The sequence below is a fragment of the Mustela nigripes genome, chromosome 3 (assembly GCF_022355385.1).
Source record: "Mustela nigripes isolate SB6536 chromosome 3, MUSNIG.SB6536, whole genome shotgun sequence".
NCBI lineage: Eukaryota > Metazoa > Chordata > Mammalia > Carnivora > Mustelidae > Mustela > Mustela nigripes.
The window spans coordinates 4697909-4715138 of record NC_081559.1 but is presented as its reverse complement, the minus strand read 5'-3'; the positions used below and the strand labels follow the sequence as shown (position 1 = coordinate 4715138).

General features: G+C 37.7%; 1 protein-coding gene and 1 long non-coding RNA gene across 2 annotated transcripts in view; one reads left to right on the top strand and one right to left on the bottom strand.

The window, feature by feature from the left end:
- TMEFF2 (transmembrane protein with EGF like and two follistatin like domains 2) overlaps positions 1–17230 on the top strand; it is a 227401-nt gene that overhangs the window by 58426 nt on the left and 151745 nt on the right. The window lies entirely within an intron of this gene.
- LOC132012812 (uncharacterized) lies at positions 13912–16865 on the bottom strand. Its single transcript, XR_009402770.1, has 3 exons — positions 16686–16865; positions 15459–15632; positions 13912–14329 (listed from the first exon to the last, which is right to left on the bottom strand). It is a non-coding gene; the product is annotated as an uncharacterized LOC132012812 (long non-coding RNA).

The window sequence follows — 17230 nt, the reverse complement described above, 5'->3', positions numbered from 1 at the left end:
CTTGCCTCACCTCTTTTGAACAAGAAGTCTTCTACATCATAGGCATAAGTGCATCACCCAAAATATTGTGATACTTGTAAGATAATTCAGCTTCTAATGTTAAATTCTGGTGTTTCCAAAAATATGTTACCCATCAGACTCGGTGTATAAGCATGTAACTGAGGCCTTTCGTTCAGTGACTCATTCAGGATTATTTCCTCCTAAGAACAACTTGGCACCCTCTCGCCTACGGGTCTTGCTCAGGCAATAACAACCACTCTACAGCACCTCTCTCTACTCCCAGACTCGTTCACCCTGATGTTCCTCTACAAATTGACTGAAAACACAGCCCTAATTATGTCATTTCCTCACTGAAAATTCGTTGTTGATTTTGGACTCTTCACACTGGCATTTGAGGCTCTCGATAGTGTAACTTCAACCCTTTTCTCCAGAATTTCATTTCATCACCCGCTTCTTGATGGCCAACGTTCCAGTGCAGTGGGACGAGGTATGGTTCCTGGGACATCCCGGCCTACAGGACTTTGTTTGTGATCCTCCTTCCTCTTGGCCTGATATTCACACCATTTTCATATTTCATACCCCCTTGGGGTCCTTGCCCTCATGAATCCTTTGCTCTGTAGCTTGATCAGACGCCGTCTCTCCTCCTCTCCCTCTGGTGAACACCAACAGAACACAAAATGCCACACTCTGTGTTCCTGGTGAGCTACTCCATTGCACAGTGCATGATTAGGGACTGATAGATACTTCTGTAAAGCAGGGACTTCTGATGTATGCTTTCTCCTTAACTATTTATGGAATTGAAGTAAATATAATGCTGTAGCAATACATTCTATCATTTCTTCTATGCATCTTTTTCTTTCCTTTTTATTCTCCTTTGAAAATTTTCTCAAGTGATAGAGTTAATTTCAAAGTGCCTCCATAGGAAATCTAGGGCTTTGCTTCTACATTATTTGAACTTAGTGACTCTAAACAGTAACGTTATTATCTTTTTGATGAAAGTATAATGAACATAATGTTCTTTTGATAAATCTAAAGTTAATTGTTCACCTTTGAATGGCTTGCTTCTAATGAAAATAGGTGAAAAACTTTAACTTTAAAAACTCGGTGTTAAAAAATGACATAATAAATGTATACGTGTGGGGGGGTGGGGAGAAGTAAGTAGGGAAGCAAGAGAAGGGGGCAGGGAAGGAGCAAGAAAGAAAAAGGGAAATTCACAAGGACTGAACTGGCCACAACCGCCTTCGATCTTTCTGTCCCCTCCCGTCAGTGGTATAACTATGACACTTGATTTAAGTAAACTATAACCTATGGAATATAGGGACAGGATTATTTTATTCCACATTGACATATAGGTAAGTGGTGGTTATATTATAAGAGTTATAAATTATTTTAAAAATTGGTTGAAGATACCGTGTATTTGGACAGTATGTTGTTTGAAAGGTTTTATGTACCATTTAAAAAAAGCACAAGATGAGGAAGTTGACTTCATAAAAATAGAGGAAAAGGCTTAGCAATTAAGCTTAGGATGAAGTATCTTTATCTTTACTTTCTTACCATGATCAGCTCACATTTTAGTCTTTAAATGGGAAATGACTTGTATTTAACCTTTTATGATTCAGAGAGCCATTTAATTGTAATTGTAGCTAATCCAATTAAAGATGGATTATAATAACTGCTGAATTAATAGGTCATGAAATGTTGAGTTTAATTAGTAGATTCCTGTGTATTTTGAAAGAATGAAAAATACCTTTTGAAATATGTGAAAACTTTAAAAATTTGGTGTAAACTTTTGTGGAGTTGTATTATTTAAAAACAAACGATCAACAAAAATGGAAGAAGCCCAGGAAAGAATGGCATAACATAAAATTTGGGGAAAAATCTAAGTTCCTAATTTTATGTTTATTGAATTTAAATTTTTCTTTTATACCCCCAATCTTGAAAGAAAAACATTGTAGGAATTTTTAATTTCTCCTTTCCTTGGATAAATTAAGATTATTATTATATATAATACAATAATAATTTTTTAAAAAGTATCAAATGACAACTTTACTTTTAAGATTCCAAATCATAATGCAACACAGTCTAAGTCAAGTATAGACATTTTGTATCTGTTGCATACTTGCCAAAATTCATGCAGTTTCAGTTCAGTTAGGCCAAATGACCTATGTTAGCATCAGATGTAATACTTTAATATCAGTGCATTTTTTTAGAAGAGCTTTGGAAACATATGACTAAAAGAAATGTTTAAAAAATCAATGGCTCTTGGTATGTCAAATAATTACACAACTAAAATTAAAGGACTGTTTTACTATGGGCGCAGTGTAGATTTTTCAGTGTGGTGTGCCCCTGTCTTTGCAGCTGCTTCTGTCTGCATCTTGAAAAGGACCACCTTCCCGTGGGTGTGCACATTCAGGCCAAGCCCTCAGATGCTCAGATGGTGCGGTTGGGGAGCAAAATGGGAAAATCCTTGATTATAAAATCGTATTTCCTTAATTCTATGCTACAGTAGTTTTATATTTTAACATTTTAAAAATCAGGATGCATCTTAAAATTGAAATGTAAGAACAGATATGAGGTTTTCAAATTCTTATCCCCAAAATTGGGGATTTTTCAGGGTGAGAAGAGCTAAAGTATTAAAATATTTCCTTCTAAAAGTGTCCTTTTTCCTTGAATAGCCCAAGGACTCCCTATGACCAGAAAACATTGCTCTGAGGATAATGCTATTTATATAAAATACCAGCTTGGTAAAAAGTGTCAAGATATTTCACTTTTTCCCCTTATAAATCCACCACTGGTTTATATTTTCAAGATGATTAGAGATATCCAAAAGAGAATTTGTAGACTAAAAAAAAAAAAAAAAAAAAAACCCAGACTCCACAACTGGAGAGCTCTCGCAGAGTAGATTCCCAAGTCTGCCGGAAGACTGCTGGAGTCCTAGCAGTTCACACAGTCCGGCCTACCGAGATACACAGAAATATAAACTGGCACCACAGCCAAAATACCTACGGTAGGAGCCCCAGGCCAGCACAAGTTAAGATCACTCTGCGCTCAACACACATGAGAGGCACCCAGGAATGTCCCAGAGGAAATACGTGGCTACTGAAAGGCATACAATGGCAGCATATATCAGATAGACAAATTACCAGGGCTGCACCGTCTGTGCCACACACCAGAGAGTCCCACTAGTCCTGGGGGCTGCCAGACGTGCTGCTGCAGCACTTGGGGTGGAAACACATTTTCTGTGAGCAGCAACCTCCTAGGAAGAAACTGCCTTCTCCTTTAGCATTTGGAAGCTGCTAAGGAACCTGGAATCAGGGTCTCCTTAATGTTGTTTTAAGCCCATTATCAAAGCTACATCTCCCTGAAAGCTTCAGACTTCATTACACCATTAGAAAAATTAACATATTGTACCTGATAAGCTTCTGGAAAATTCAAAATACTGCAGCCTTACTAATGTTGACTACCCAGCACTTTCTTTCTTATTGAAAGAGTTTCTCAAGAATTAAAATATATGCTGTTTGTCTACTTTCTTCTTGAGATAAGGCGGCAACAGTTAACTTGTTCTGAAGTTAATTTTCTACTTGTAAATTCAAGTATTCATTTTTAGCATATCCTTTCTTTTGTCAGAATCTAATATCTGTGCAAGGATTTATAAAGGAAAACCAATTCAGGCATGTTTATAGTAGAGATAGTAAAAGTAAATTTGAAGGTTAAAGTGATTTAGAATATTTGTCAGTAATCTAAGTAAAAACCAAAAATATCATTATCTTATGCTAATGCTGGGTTGCTACTTCATAGGTCAGTTCTTGGGTATTTTTAAAATTAAGAGATCTGGAAAAAGTGAAAAATATATGTATAGTCATTGAGTAAAATAAAATTTTTAGCCTTTTGAAAATAGGCTTTCTTTGAAATGCTAAATTTAAAAAATGTGACAGATGCAATTTATTTGGACTTAAGTTTAATCAGTGAAAGGCTAACCTTATAGAAACGACTAAAAATGGCAGTGATCTGAAATCTAAGGTTGCAGTGGGAAATCAAGTTTGCAAATATGAAACATACCAATGTTCTGCAAAGTAGAATTGTGCAACTTTGCACTAAGAAATACTACAAAGTAGTTCAGGCCTATGTATCTCAAAACTCTAGAGTAATGGGTTGGCAAAGAGTATGTACATACGATATCATCATTAAAATTAAGATTCGATGGATGTCGACGTATAAGTTGTGTTGGGCAACTTTTCTTATAGTTTTAAGGATTTTCGCTAAGTTGCTTCAGGAGAAAGAATAATACACAAATATAAAGAGATTATCACTCAGAATGCCCCAGATTTCTCAAACTAGCAGATTAAAGATTTTTAAAGGCTTGAGCTTTTCGATTAATGTAAAATAAAGTTATAAAGTTGAACTGCTGTGCCCCCCCCTTTTTTTTTTTACTTCAGACATAGTCGGCTCTGTTCTTGTCATGCCTTAGCACAGGCTTCAACACGTGTCCCGAATACCTGTTCCAGCAAGTCACTGATTTCTCCAAAATAAAGAGGACTTCTAATCCAATCTAATCTAACCTAGTTTAAACCAACAAAAACTGCTCTGTTGATTTCTCAAGGGTTCCACAAATGAATAACTTTTATATTTTGGGATCAGGAAAGAAAGAAGCAGGAGAGAAGGCAGGAGGTGCAGCACTTAAAGACAGAAGGGGAGCCATTCCCACACCATCCCGAACTCGCAGATTGGACAGCTGTGAATTAGGTGGCTTGTGATAGTTAATGAACCCTGTGTAATTTGCTCTATTGTTAGCCAATATGTGTCTCTATGTAATAAGCACTTGCAAAATTGTACTTTAATGAACAATAAGGTCCGGTAAATTTTTCTTCATCCTGGCTGATAGAGGATCATCTGGAAATGGTTCGAGGCCATCGGGAGGGCATTTTGTGCCCTAGAGTCTCTCCAGACTGAGGGAGGAGCGGCAGACTCCTCCGTTAGGAAGCTTGGTGGCGGGAAGAGTTGGTGACAATAACCTCATTCGTGCGCTAGCGCCATAGCTCTCAGAGTCAGAATGCTTTGCTGACATAACATAGCCCTAAATACAGTATTTCTAAATTATGTAGCAAAACAACAAAATTCAAAAACCCAAAGCAAGAATTACTCCTTTACTTATAAAAATAAATCCATAAATACCAAGGAAACAAAAATGAAGGAGTGGATTGCCCAAGTGAGAAGAGGAGGCATTCTTTTTTTTTTTTTTAAAGATTTTTATTTATTTATTTTGAGAGAGACAGAGAGAGAGAGACAAAGTGAGAGAGAGCATGAGAGGGGAGGTCAGAGGGTGAAGCAGACTCCCCATGGAGCTGGAGCCCAATGTGGGACTTGATCCCAGGACTCTGGGACCATGACCTGAGCCGAAGGCAGTCGCTTAACCCACTGAGGCACCCAGGCGCCCGGAGGAGGCATTCTTTTAGAGCAGCCAAAGCGAGTGCTTCTGTGTAGTTGGGAGACGGCCCCCCGTAATGGAGGAGGGCACATATTAGTCCAACTAACGTGGTTCTTACGACCCTGGAGAATTTACACAGCCTCTCCGAGCCTCAGTTTCCTTAATATAACTGAAGAGTAGATACCAAGGTCCTAGGAAACACCAAATAATCGAATAAGTAGTAATTAGTTTCCCTTCCTTCCAGTTGCAAGTGTATCTTTTCCTTTATCTCAGATGCATTTAGCATGGCAGGATCTGGACTGCATCAGGCTGTGAAGGGAGACCGGCCTGGCAGTTTTAGTTGTCACCTTTGTTCTCATACAAATCCTGCTGATTTTTTTTCTGAACTATATCATATAGTATCATCATACTAATAATTGAATGTATTTGAGATACTTGAATAATTTATAGGATTTTCTCTGTTACCCAACCTGTCATATAGACTTGGCAGATGTATTCACAATGAGAACATTTCCATAGAAGAGAAATGGTAAATTATTCATATTGTACTTTTTCCCCCATTGCCTAATTAATTAGCACAGCATATTAAGAACTTATTTTATGCATAAAGCAGTATCCAACTAGCCGTAATGAATGAAGATAAAAATGTTTCAGAAAGTGCTCCACAAATACCTTACCTTTTGTGTTTGCTTCTTTCTCAAATATCTGAATAATAGACTGAATTTTTCCTTTTCCACTTGGATTTTTGGTAGGTATGTCTATGTTTATTGGTATTTTCTAAAACAAAAAAATTTATTAAACTTTCTCTAAAATATTTTATTTTTGTCTGAACTTAATTCACGGCATACTGCAAGTATAAGGATATTCTTGGTGAATTTAACAATTAACCCTTTAGAACGATGTCTAAGTGAAACAGTCAATACAGTATAATACTGGTTATAATACAAGAACATTTATAATTCTATAACATTTATTTTTTTAAAAATTACAAGGTATACTTTTTGAGTTGAAGTTGTGGTGAATGATTTTTCTTCTTATTGCGTAAGTGGACTTTCTTTATATAATACCTGAATAACAGTTTTATCTGTTTTACTCATTCATCTCCTCTCTACTGCATATATTTTTAGACCTGACTTCTACTTTAAGATAATATTCAGTTAGAACTAAGACAAAGAAGGTAATTTCTCATACCCTAGAGACACACTAGTTTCTAAACAAGTTCCCTTCCAAACGAGAAAACTTAAAAAATATATTTCTGTAGTGTATAATTTCATAAGGTGATGTTTGGGACAATAAACAGGAATGGCTCTTTCACGGTATGTTTTCCTAATTAATTAGTGCCTCTTCTGTGAGAAGTTTGGTCATAACAGCTTTTGAGAGAATAGAAGATCCTACCAACTAATGGGAAAGACTTAATCCTGGGTATATTATGGATTTAAAAAACCTGAGGGGTAACTACTCTGCAAGAAACAAAATGGTGTTAGAGTGACTAATATCTAGTCTTCAGAAGGGATGTGCATGTGGTGCAGAGAATGGGTTAGGGGGAATAAGAAGGCACCCATGACTTGTGATGACAAAATTTGAAATACTGGAAGAATATATTTGTGTTTCCTTTTAGTTTTACAATCAATATGAATTACTCTCCTGTCCTTACGTGTTTAAACTTCATTTGCCATATGTCAGCCAAGAAACCCATTTTCTACCTGCTTATTCATGCTTTCTGTCATCTGAAAAGCTTTATGTGTTCAGTCTAGTTCTCCGAGGTTGACTACATAAATTTGAAATACTTGCTGATCTTATCCATTCAGAAGATCATGGCATTTCAGAACTATGTAGGGGATCCAGATATTATTCTCAGGAGTCCTAATTTGACCCAGCGACGGTGGAAAGCATCCAACTCCACAGAAGGAAGAACACAGCATCTATCACTTCTGCCAGCTTTTGTCAGGTGACCCGCAGAGCCCCATTAGAATGTCTTCAATAGGGAAAGCTTCTCTGCATTCTCAGGTTAGGGACAGGGGATGCAGTTGATAACTGCTGAGATGGAGAGATGGATAAATCAGTGCAAATGAAGCCACAGAGAGAGAAGAGTATGAGTGCTTGCCCCTACGGTGCCCCACAAGCCCTCCGATCTGCAGACTAGACGTTCATTTTCATGATGATGGCGTTCGTGCATGTTTGTCTTAAAGTGGGGGGAGTCGGGTGATCCCACTCCATGCCGCAGGGTCAGAGGCAGTGCCCAGCGGCCCCGTGGGCTCTGACGTCAGTGAGGAAAGAGTGAAAGGTGCACGAGAGGCGCCGCTGATCAGATGCTGGCAGGCAGGTGCCGCTGGAGTAACAATTTGCAGTAGTTTTACACTCCTGTCAGTGCCAGTCGGCAAACTCCTGGAGATGATGGAAGGAAAGAACAAAATGTCACAACAGAAAGGAGTGAGTCGAAAATTCAAACATTTTCTTACTTCTCATATTCCTCCTGAATCAAAATTAAATCAGTCTACAAATGAACCGACTCAGTGTTGAATAAAAGGCAGCTATCCGCACCGTTTTTTCCCAAGCAGGAAAATCGATTAACATTCTTTTGACCATTAGCTTGTTCAAAACATCATCATGATTTGTAATAACTCAGAGAGCTAGTTTATAAACAAGAATATTGATTTTAGGAGAAGATTTAGTTGGGAACAGCAGTTGATAGAGATTTGGAAACCTTTCATTAAAGATTCCCTTGTAGTAATGTAGTAGAAAATCAGTGCCACAGGAGAAAGGTCAATTTGAAACTACCAGTTTCTAACAGCATATATGTATGTCTCCTGGTTGTCGTCCTAGTAATGGTCATGTGGATTTACCGCATGTTCTCCTGTCACTACAGACTACACTGGGACACACAGTAGGTCTGTACGCACACAGTAGGTCATGTTTCTAAACTCAAAGATTTAATAAGTGCTGTTGACTTCCCATGAGTCACTCCATGTAAGTGTTTTGTAACCTGGAGAAATCACCTCGGTTTTTGACTCTAGAAAAAAAAATGTTAATTTATTTATCAAAACAAGTAAGAGAAAATCAGATTAACTCATCCTGTCTGAAGTTCAGCATAGGATAACTAAATGTGAAATAAAGTCCTGCCAAATGTCACAGATGTTGCCTCAGTAAACACAAACGGACAAATCTCTACTTCAGAAGTGCTATGTGGCCACGGCCATTAGCACATCAAGAATGAGCTACGCAACTTGCCAAGGGATGAAAAGTCATTTTCTCCTTTAAAATAATTTTACTGTGAAGCTATAAGGTACCTTATTCACTTTTCTTCCATTTGGTGTAAAGGAGAAGTTCTTTTGACATTCACATAGAAAAATAGTTAAATAGCTTTATCTACTGCATTGCTGCTCTAAAGCTCAGAGCTCGATCCATGTGCCTTGTTATCACATAAACATCTTAAAATCAGATGCATTCCTTAAGTTCATTTCTGGATTCCAATTCCAATCTGATTCTTATACCCTTCACGTTACATTTTTGCCGTTTGTAAATGATTAAATCACATTCAGTAAGGCAAGCATATAGCTCTATTTACTAATACCTGTTAGTATTCTTTTAAAATGTATATAAAATAAAGGATATGTTTATTTATATGTAGCATTTATATGCATATTCATTCCGTAAGGTTAATCTTCTGATCTCATTATTCTGCACTAAATTAGTCTTCAGACCACGCAGATGCACACAGTGAGTTTCACAAACAGGCTCTCACTGCCGGTTGGTCGCGACCAGAAGTCACACAGTGAAGTACACATGCTGGATTTAAAAGGACACTAAAAACCACACGGTTCTTTGGCAGAACTAAGCCACTCCAAAAGGAGAAATGCCTGTCCCATTCTTAAGAAGATCCACGTAATTTACCATCTGAATTTTTTTTCTGAAACCTTAAAATAAAACTCCCACTTTGGCAGAGTCTAAGTTCCTCTGACATCACTTTTAGCAGAGTGGAGGTTAGCTATTATATGCCAAAATATTTCTCTTGTATATATCCTGTTGGAATGAGTCCTGTTACTAAGTACTCTTTTTTAGTGCTGAGGGAATGAAATCCTGCTTTTGCTTTTCCACTGGAGAATAGAGGGGTTGGGATGGAGTCAGGCCAGATTTTATTATGGCTGCCGGATGACTATTTTTCAGGGAACACTGCGATTGCTACTTCACTATTTTTATCAAGCCATTCCACATATTTTGCATATTTACCTGTTGAGTGTTTTTACAGTGTGTGTCATCATTATCACATCTTACCGTGGGCTCTCAGGATTCTTCTCCTGAACAAGCTTCTCCTCCTACATGTGTCCATACCCCTTCTAGCTACCGCTTTGTCTTTGAAATGCCAGAGTTTGATTGTGTCACTTCCCCGAGCAAAGGATCCACAGCAGAGGGGGGAGGGCTCAAACCTTAGCGTGGCCTGGAGTCTTGCTGTTCACGCGTGGTCCTCCTCCAGCCGCCGCATCACCGCCGCCTGGGATCTTGTTAGAAATGCAGAGCGGAAGCCCCAGCAACTGGATGGGACATCGCACTTGTCCAGTTGTCCAGGTGATTTGTGTGCGTATCGAAGCTTGTGAGCTCTGGCTCCCTAGGCCGCCTCAGCGACCTCTCTGGCCTCTCCAGCCACGTCTACCCTGCTCTCTTCCTCTCCTTCCACTCGGCTTCCACTGGCCCTCATGGTTCTGGCGTCTTCTCGTGCCTCCAGCCCTCTGTATACAAAGTGGTCTCTTTGCCTGGGGTTCCCTTTCTTGACTTCTCTCGTTAGGAAATTACTACAGATGCTTTATGACTAGGACCTGATATCTTCCCCTTTCCCATCTGATTCAAAGTACAGTCTGATAAATCGGATAAATCACAATTAATTGGCTTTCTTCACTTTGCTCCTATAGTACACTTGCATATTTCTTTTCCACATGTACTGTATTATATGGGAATGTAGCTCCCGTGGCTCCAATGCAGCTGTTTTTAGTTCCCTGACACCTAGTAGACTTCAAATAACATGGTGAGCCCTCAGCAAATGATTGTTCAAGAAATTCGTGAAAGAATGGCCACTATAAGGGTTCTCTACATCTTGCCCAAGACAAATAAAAAACAATAAATATTTATAGTAGAACAATGCAAACCGTTGCCTTTGGTAGCCTTTAGAGCAGGGGTCTGAAATGTACAGCCTCATGGCCAAGTTTAACCTTCAGCCACGGTGATTTATGTCAAGTTGGCTTCAGAAATACATATTTGCTGCAGATTTGATAAAATTTCTTAATAAATTCAATCTAAAATTGCAAGCAAACAGCGTCCATGTATTACACTCACTCTGCTACAAAGTAATTTTGAGAAAGCTGATGTTGTTTGAATCACAAGTAATGTCAAGCTGCTGTAGCCACTCTTGCTACAAAGTTAAATCAAGAAGTGAGATCTCCCATTTTCACAGAAATTTGTAGCAGATATATTTTCAGAGCTCAAACTATAGTCCCGTAGCACTTTTCAAGCCTCGATGCAAGGGCAAGGGAAATTCGCATTTTTCAAAATGCATTTTACTTTGCAATTGAAGTTTCCACCTAACCTTCAACTGGAAGTCATTAATCTACAATTTGAAGACAAGCTAAAAGGCAAATATCAAGATGATCTAATAGAATTCTGTAAATTCCTTCCGAGAGATAAATATATTCAATTAAAACCGTGTGTTCATGCGTTTATGCCAGCATTCGGTATCACATACCTGGGTGAAAAAATATATTCAAAGAGTTAATATATGAAATCACATTACAAAAGAATATCTACAATTCATTTTGATGGTAGGGATCACTCAGTTTGGACCACAATTAAGCAATTCCTCCCAAACAATTACATTTTCTCAAGAGTAGATCTGTATTACACAAAACTGTACGCAATTGTTATTACATTTTGAATGTCATCAATAAAAAATTGTGGAAATTTGGTTTCTGTCTTGTCATATTAGTATCTATATAATGTTGTTGATTTTGCTTTGTAGTCCGTGGTTCTAAAGTATTTATTATCTGGCACCTTACAGAAAAAAAAAAAAAATTGCTGACCTCTGCTCTAGAACCAAAGACCAGAGAGATACGACAGTTAAAAATAGGGAACCTATTTAATAAGTCTGGGAGTAGCATGTAGACATTCTTGCCAATTTAGAAGTTATATTATCACATATTCCCTAAATAATTGTGGTAAAATATATAGCAACAAAAATGGTATTTTTTAAAGACATATTTGAATTATTTTCTGAGAATAGTCACCAGGAGAAAGAGTTATAAAACTGTATGGGAAGCAGAAAGGGAAATAAACATGAAGGATTTCCATATCTGAACAACGCGGGTCTAGATCAGACTGCCTTTATAAACATTTCAAATCTGCTGTATAAAGAAAACTGTCTTCAGAGAATTTATCTTTTTCAGGCATAAATTGTTACAATTTTTTAAAAGGAGAAAACAGCCTTCATATTTAGTTGTGCTGAATAAGCTCTCAGTTCCGGAAACAACTTACATAATTAAACTCAGCAAGTCTCTTTCACTGTTTACCGAGCACCCCGTCATGTGGAGGCATTATGGGACACATGCTGAGGGCTCCTCGGAGCTGGCGAGAGGAAAGGTCTTCTTCTTCACCGCAGCCTGCGTATAGCCCTTAAACACAACACAGTTTTCTGTGTTGAAACGGATTCTCTTAGAGCTATCCTAGTGGAATAGTTCTGTCATTCCTGAAATTTTCACCGCAAAGCGATGGCCCATTAGACACAGGATTCTCAGAGAACTTGCTCAAAAAACTAGTAGTCACTCGAGGTGGTCACCTCAGGAGGCTCCAAGGCATCTGCTGGCACATTCTTCTACTATGAAGTGAGCTCTAGTCTAAAGTTCTGGGTACACACCCTCCATTTTGACTAGGACATTGTTGAGATTGAAAAGATTCTTAGTCTTTTGGATGTAAGTCATAAAGGCATAAGAGCAAATTATTCTCTAGTAGATTAGTTCAATGCTGTCAACTTTATGGAAGAACCTTCCACTTACTTATACACTTTTAACTCATTTTTTCTTTCCTGATATTGTATTTGGATCCCTAGCTTTCTTTTCAAAAAAATGCCACTACCCTCCACTTCAAGTGTCTGTCGTTCTACTTAGTAGTTAACCTATTACCAATATTTTTCTTTTTCTTATGGCAACTATATGTAAGTATATACCAATTTGATGTTAGATATTTTTAAATCTGCTTATCATTGAGTTGATTATAGTTCTCGGAAACATATTCCACATCATCTATAGTTCATGAAAATATCTTTAAATGTAGCTTTCCATAACTTGGAGAGAGTCCCACACTTATGTAAGATTTCTGAAACAAATAATCTTTGTGTCAACTTCGATTATAGCTGTTCTCTGATAGCCCCCATCTATTGGTAATTATATTTTAAAGACTCATTTGTTATAAAAAGTAGTTGGTTAAAATAATCACAAATATCAGAGCTAAGAAAAAGAATGACTTTTTTTTTAAAGAGCTTATTTATTTGACAGAGACACAGCTAGAGAGGGACCACAAGTTGGGGGGCGGGAGGGGAAAAAACAGGTCCCCCACTGAGCAGGGAGCCCTGTTGTGGGGCTCCATCCCAGGACCCTGGGATCCTGACCCAAGACGAAAGCAACCACCTAACAACTGAGCCACCCAGGTGCCCCAAGAATGACTCTTCTTAACCACAAACCATCTATTGGGAATATATATAGCAGCACTTACTAAAATGGAGCTGTTAGATAGTGATCAAAGTAAGAAAAATAAATACTTATTTTTTTCAATAAAATAACTACATATATAAAATGTTATTGTTCTGAATGTTTCTTGAGCAATAAATGTTTGATCTCTTGCTTAAAAGTTTTACAGATTTTTATCAGCAATCGTAAGTAGCGTGCTGCAGTGAAATTTAACATTTTTTAGAATTCTGATCTTCATTTGAGAACTGATACCTTCGTTTCTTACTTCACAGTACTGGCCATAATGTTAACTTATATCAAAATATTTCTAAAAGATGAGTCTCCTACAGATGCGTGTCAGCTTTTAAGGAACACCTTCTTAGACATAGGTTGTTACTCTTTGAATAAAATAATGCAGCCCTTTTGTCAGTCTGTTCACAACGTTCACATCAACAACAAAAATTACTAAATTGTTTGCTTTATGGTTATACCCAATAACTAATGATAGCAACTTATAATATTCTTTTCATAAAATATAGTAACTTCACTGTATATGCTTTGAATTGATTCATCTGTTTACCTTCATTTTGCTTACGGAATAACATTCAGACTTCTATCAGCAAGCTTGTGCTGTCCCTTATTAATCATAATTATTAAATTAAGCTTATATGTATCAATATCTTTTTAATTTTCATTTTATTTACTCCAAATGTATTTTCAAAATTCAAGATTAAGTACCACATGATAATGTAAAATTATCTTCTATAAAAATAGGTAACCGTATGTGAATTTTATTTTCACATAACTTGATATATCTCTTTTGGACTAAGAACTATATTCATGTTCTCCACAGTTTGAGCTGTTAGTTTGACATTTGATTTTATGGTTTTTGCTTTTTAATGAAAAATATCCCCAAACTTAGCATCGATTAAGGGCTGTAATACACACACACACACACACACACACACACACACACACACTTTCCTAATTCTTTATTGTTCTCAAGAAAAAGAGTAATTCTAAGAAGAAACCCTCTATCAGCTTTGGTTGTGCGTGTTACTAAAGCACTGCGGATAACAGCCAAGCTGTGAAGTCCGATCTGAGTCCAGATGTCTCCTCTACTTCTTATCAGTGATGTCCACTTCTCCAAGCTTCAGTTGCTGTCAGTGTGCAGGAGTAATAATAGTACCTCATTAAGAAGCTGTAGATAAGCAATGAGATAAAGTATCTAGTGAAACCTAAGTACTCAGCGACTGTTAGCTACTCTTCACGTCACTTACTTTTGAGCAACTGCCCCTATTAAAATCACTATTTCAGAACTTGTATTACATTAATTTTATAAGTTCACTATATATTGAAAAATGTCTTTCATTTTATTCTACTATTCTTAGAGGTGTTAATTATGTTTACCACCATATGTATTCAAAACAATCTAAATAGCTTATTAGAATTGACTTAATGTTAAATGGTTAAATGCCATATTTGTTTTATATCATTTCTGTTAAGAGAAAAGAAATTTCCTAATGAAGAGATATCCAAAAAAATGTTTTATAACATTTTTTTCATGAAGTTTACTTTTCATAATCATAAGACTAGTATTAATTCATATAAATTAGTTTTCTTGTTTCTTGTTTCATGTTAGTATATGATATGTGGTAACTAAGACATTAAAAATGTATTTAAAAAGTCATCTTTTCTATAGAACATTGTAATTTACCTGAAAAATAGCAAGATGAGGACTTGTCTATTGAAACTACCCAATGATTAATCTTTTCATTATTAACAATACTAGTAGAAACAAGAATACAACTGAAATAATCTTTCTAACATTTGCTGTAGTTCTGATATTTTTTTCAACAGTACATGAACCTAAACATTTTGAAATCAACAAATATCTTTAATAGATGGTAATATTAATTTTAAGTATTTTTGTACAACTTTTAGCATTAGTGAAACCTAAACACATGAAATTCTGAAATATGTATCGACAGTTATTACCCAAGAAAAGCCATTTGTAAATGGAATAATAGACAAAACATCTTTAAAAAAAAAATGATTCAGCTGTGTTAGAAAAGAAGTAAGTTCTCAAAAAAAGAAGAAAAGAATAATTTCTCAATGAATGAAAAATGAATACAAAATGATGTACAAGAATTGCAACAAATCTTAAAATTTTTTGTTTGTGATAAATTAGCATGTAGTAAATACTTAATAGATGCTATATGTCCTGGAATAGGTAGAAGAGCTAGGCAAGTGTTTAGCCTTGAAAGGAAGGAGAGATTTATTGTTTCGACAGAAAAGAAAATATAAGCATAGATAGATTTTGGGGACACCTGTGTGGCTCAGTTGGTTAATCATCTGAATCTTGATTTCGGCCCAGGTCATGATCTCGGAGTCTAGAACGAACCCCACGTCAGGCTCCATACTCATTAGGGAGTCTGCTTAAGATTCTCTCTCCTCCCTCTCCCTGCGTGCGTTCTCTCTCTCTCTCAAGTAAATCATTAAGTCTGTAAATAAAAAGGTATAGTTAGAGTGTATAAACCTGGCGATTCACAGACCTGTATCCCTGGGGATAAAAATATATGTTTATAAAAAATAAAAAAAATTTTTAAAAAAAAGGTATAGTTAGATTTGTATTCTAAAGATGAAAGACAACCACCAATGTCTCCTTCCACCTCTAGGTACCAGTCCTCCTTCTCTCCTTGTTCAATAGTGTTGATACTCTCTAACTCAGTTACTTCCCTCCCTAGTCACGTTCAACCTACTTCAACTTGGCTTTCTACCGTGTCGTGCCACATAAACAGCTCTCTGTAGAGTTACCCGTGATGTGCGGGTTATGAACTACAGAGCACATCTTTCAGTCTCAGTTTGAGGGCTTACAAGGAGGTGACTCCACCGACCTCTTAGTCTTTGAAAACCCTCTGTTCCTTCAGTTTCATGGGTTTCCAGGCCAGCTTTCCTTTTACAGCACCAGTAGCAACTTCTCTGCCTCTTCGGCTGGCTCATCCTCATCATCCAGACATTAAATATTAAAGATATTCAGTGGAAGACGGCGACTCTCTACTGTTCTTTCCTCTCTTTTTTTGGTTTCACCTCCATGTCTTATTCTAAAATTTCCCCCTAAGCCGTATCATCTATACCGATGACTTTGTGATCTATATGCTAATGGCTTTTTATTTATGTCTCTAGTACAAAATTCTTTGAGTTTCGGACTTGGAAACATAATTGCCCACACAACATGGTCATTAGATATATCTCAAAATTTCTCTTTTTAAGAAGGTCTTATTTATTTATTTGACAGAGGGAGGGAGCACAAGCAGGGGAAGTGGCAGATGGAGGCCTCCTAACCGAGCAGGGAGCCCGATGTGGGTCTCTGTCCTAGGACCCTGGGATCCTGACCTAAGCCAAAGGCAAACGCTTAACAACGGAGCCACCCAAGTGTCCCCCCACCAAATTGCATTAAAAACACCAGCAACTTAAAAATCCAAATCCAAATTTACCTCCTCCACACATACATGCAAACCTATGACCCAGATCAAAGTTAATTTTCGAGAATTTACCATTTCATGCAAATCTGTAAGCCAGGAGCCTCATAGTCATTATGACCTCTGTCTGTTGGGGTTCCCTCGGAGGGGTGGAGGCGACCGGACCAGCCGGAGGCCCCTTCCCGGGGCTGAGCGGGATGGCGAGTGTCGCGAACCCGGACGCACCAACGGACGACACCAGGCTCGGGGGATCTTTCGAAGCAGGATCTCACTTTATTGAGTGGGGTTGCAGCTTATATTGGGTAGGGGATGGGAAATGAGGTCAGCGGGGAGAGAGCCTATGGGGTTTGGTTACATAGTCAGTAACTGGGTAGGGTGTGTTGGGCGAGAGGAGGAAATATCAGAGATATGTGGAACTGAAACCGCCACGTTGGCGCCAATACTGCCACGGTGGCGCCTTTTCTAGCTGGAAGAGAAGGCAGGCCAGTGCCATCTTTGCTGTGCCCAACATCTGTCCCTCCCTCGTCCCTCGTCACCGTGTACACTGTAACACTGTGGAGTCTGGACCTGGCACTCGACGTCTGTCTTGCAGCTGTCTACCCCTTCCCCTCTTCGTCATC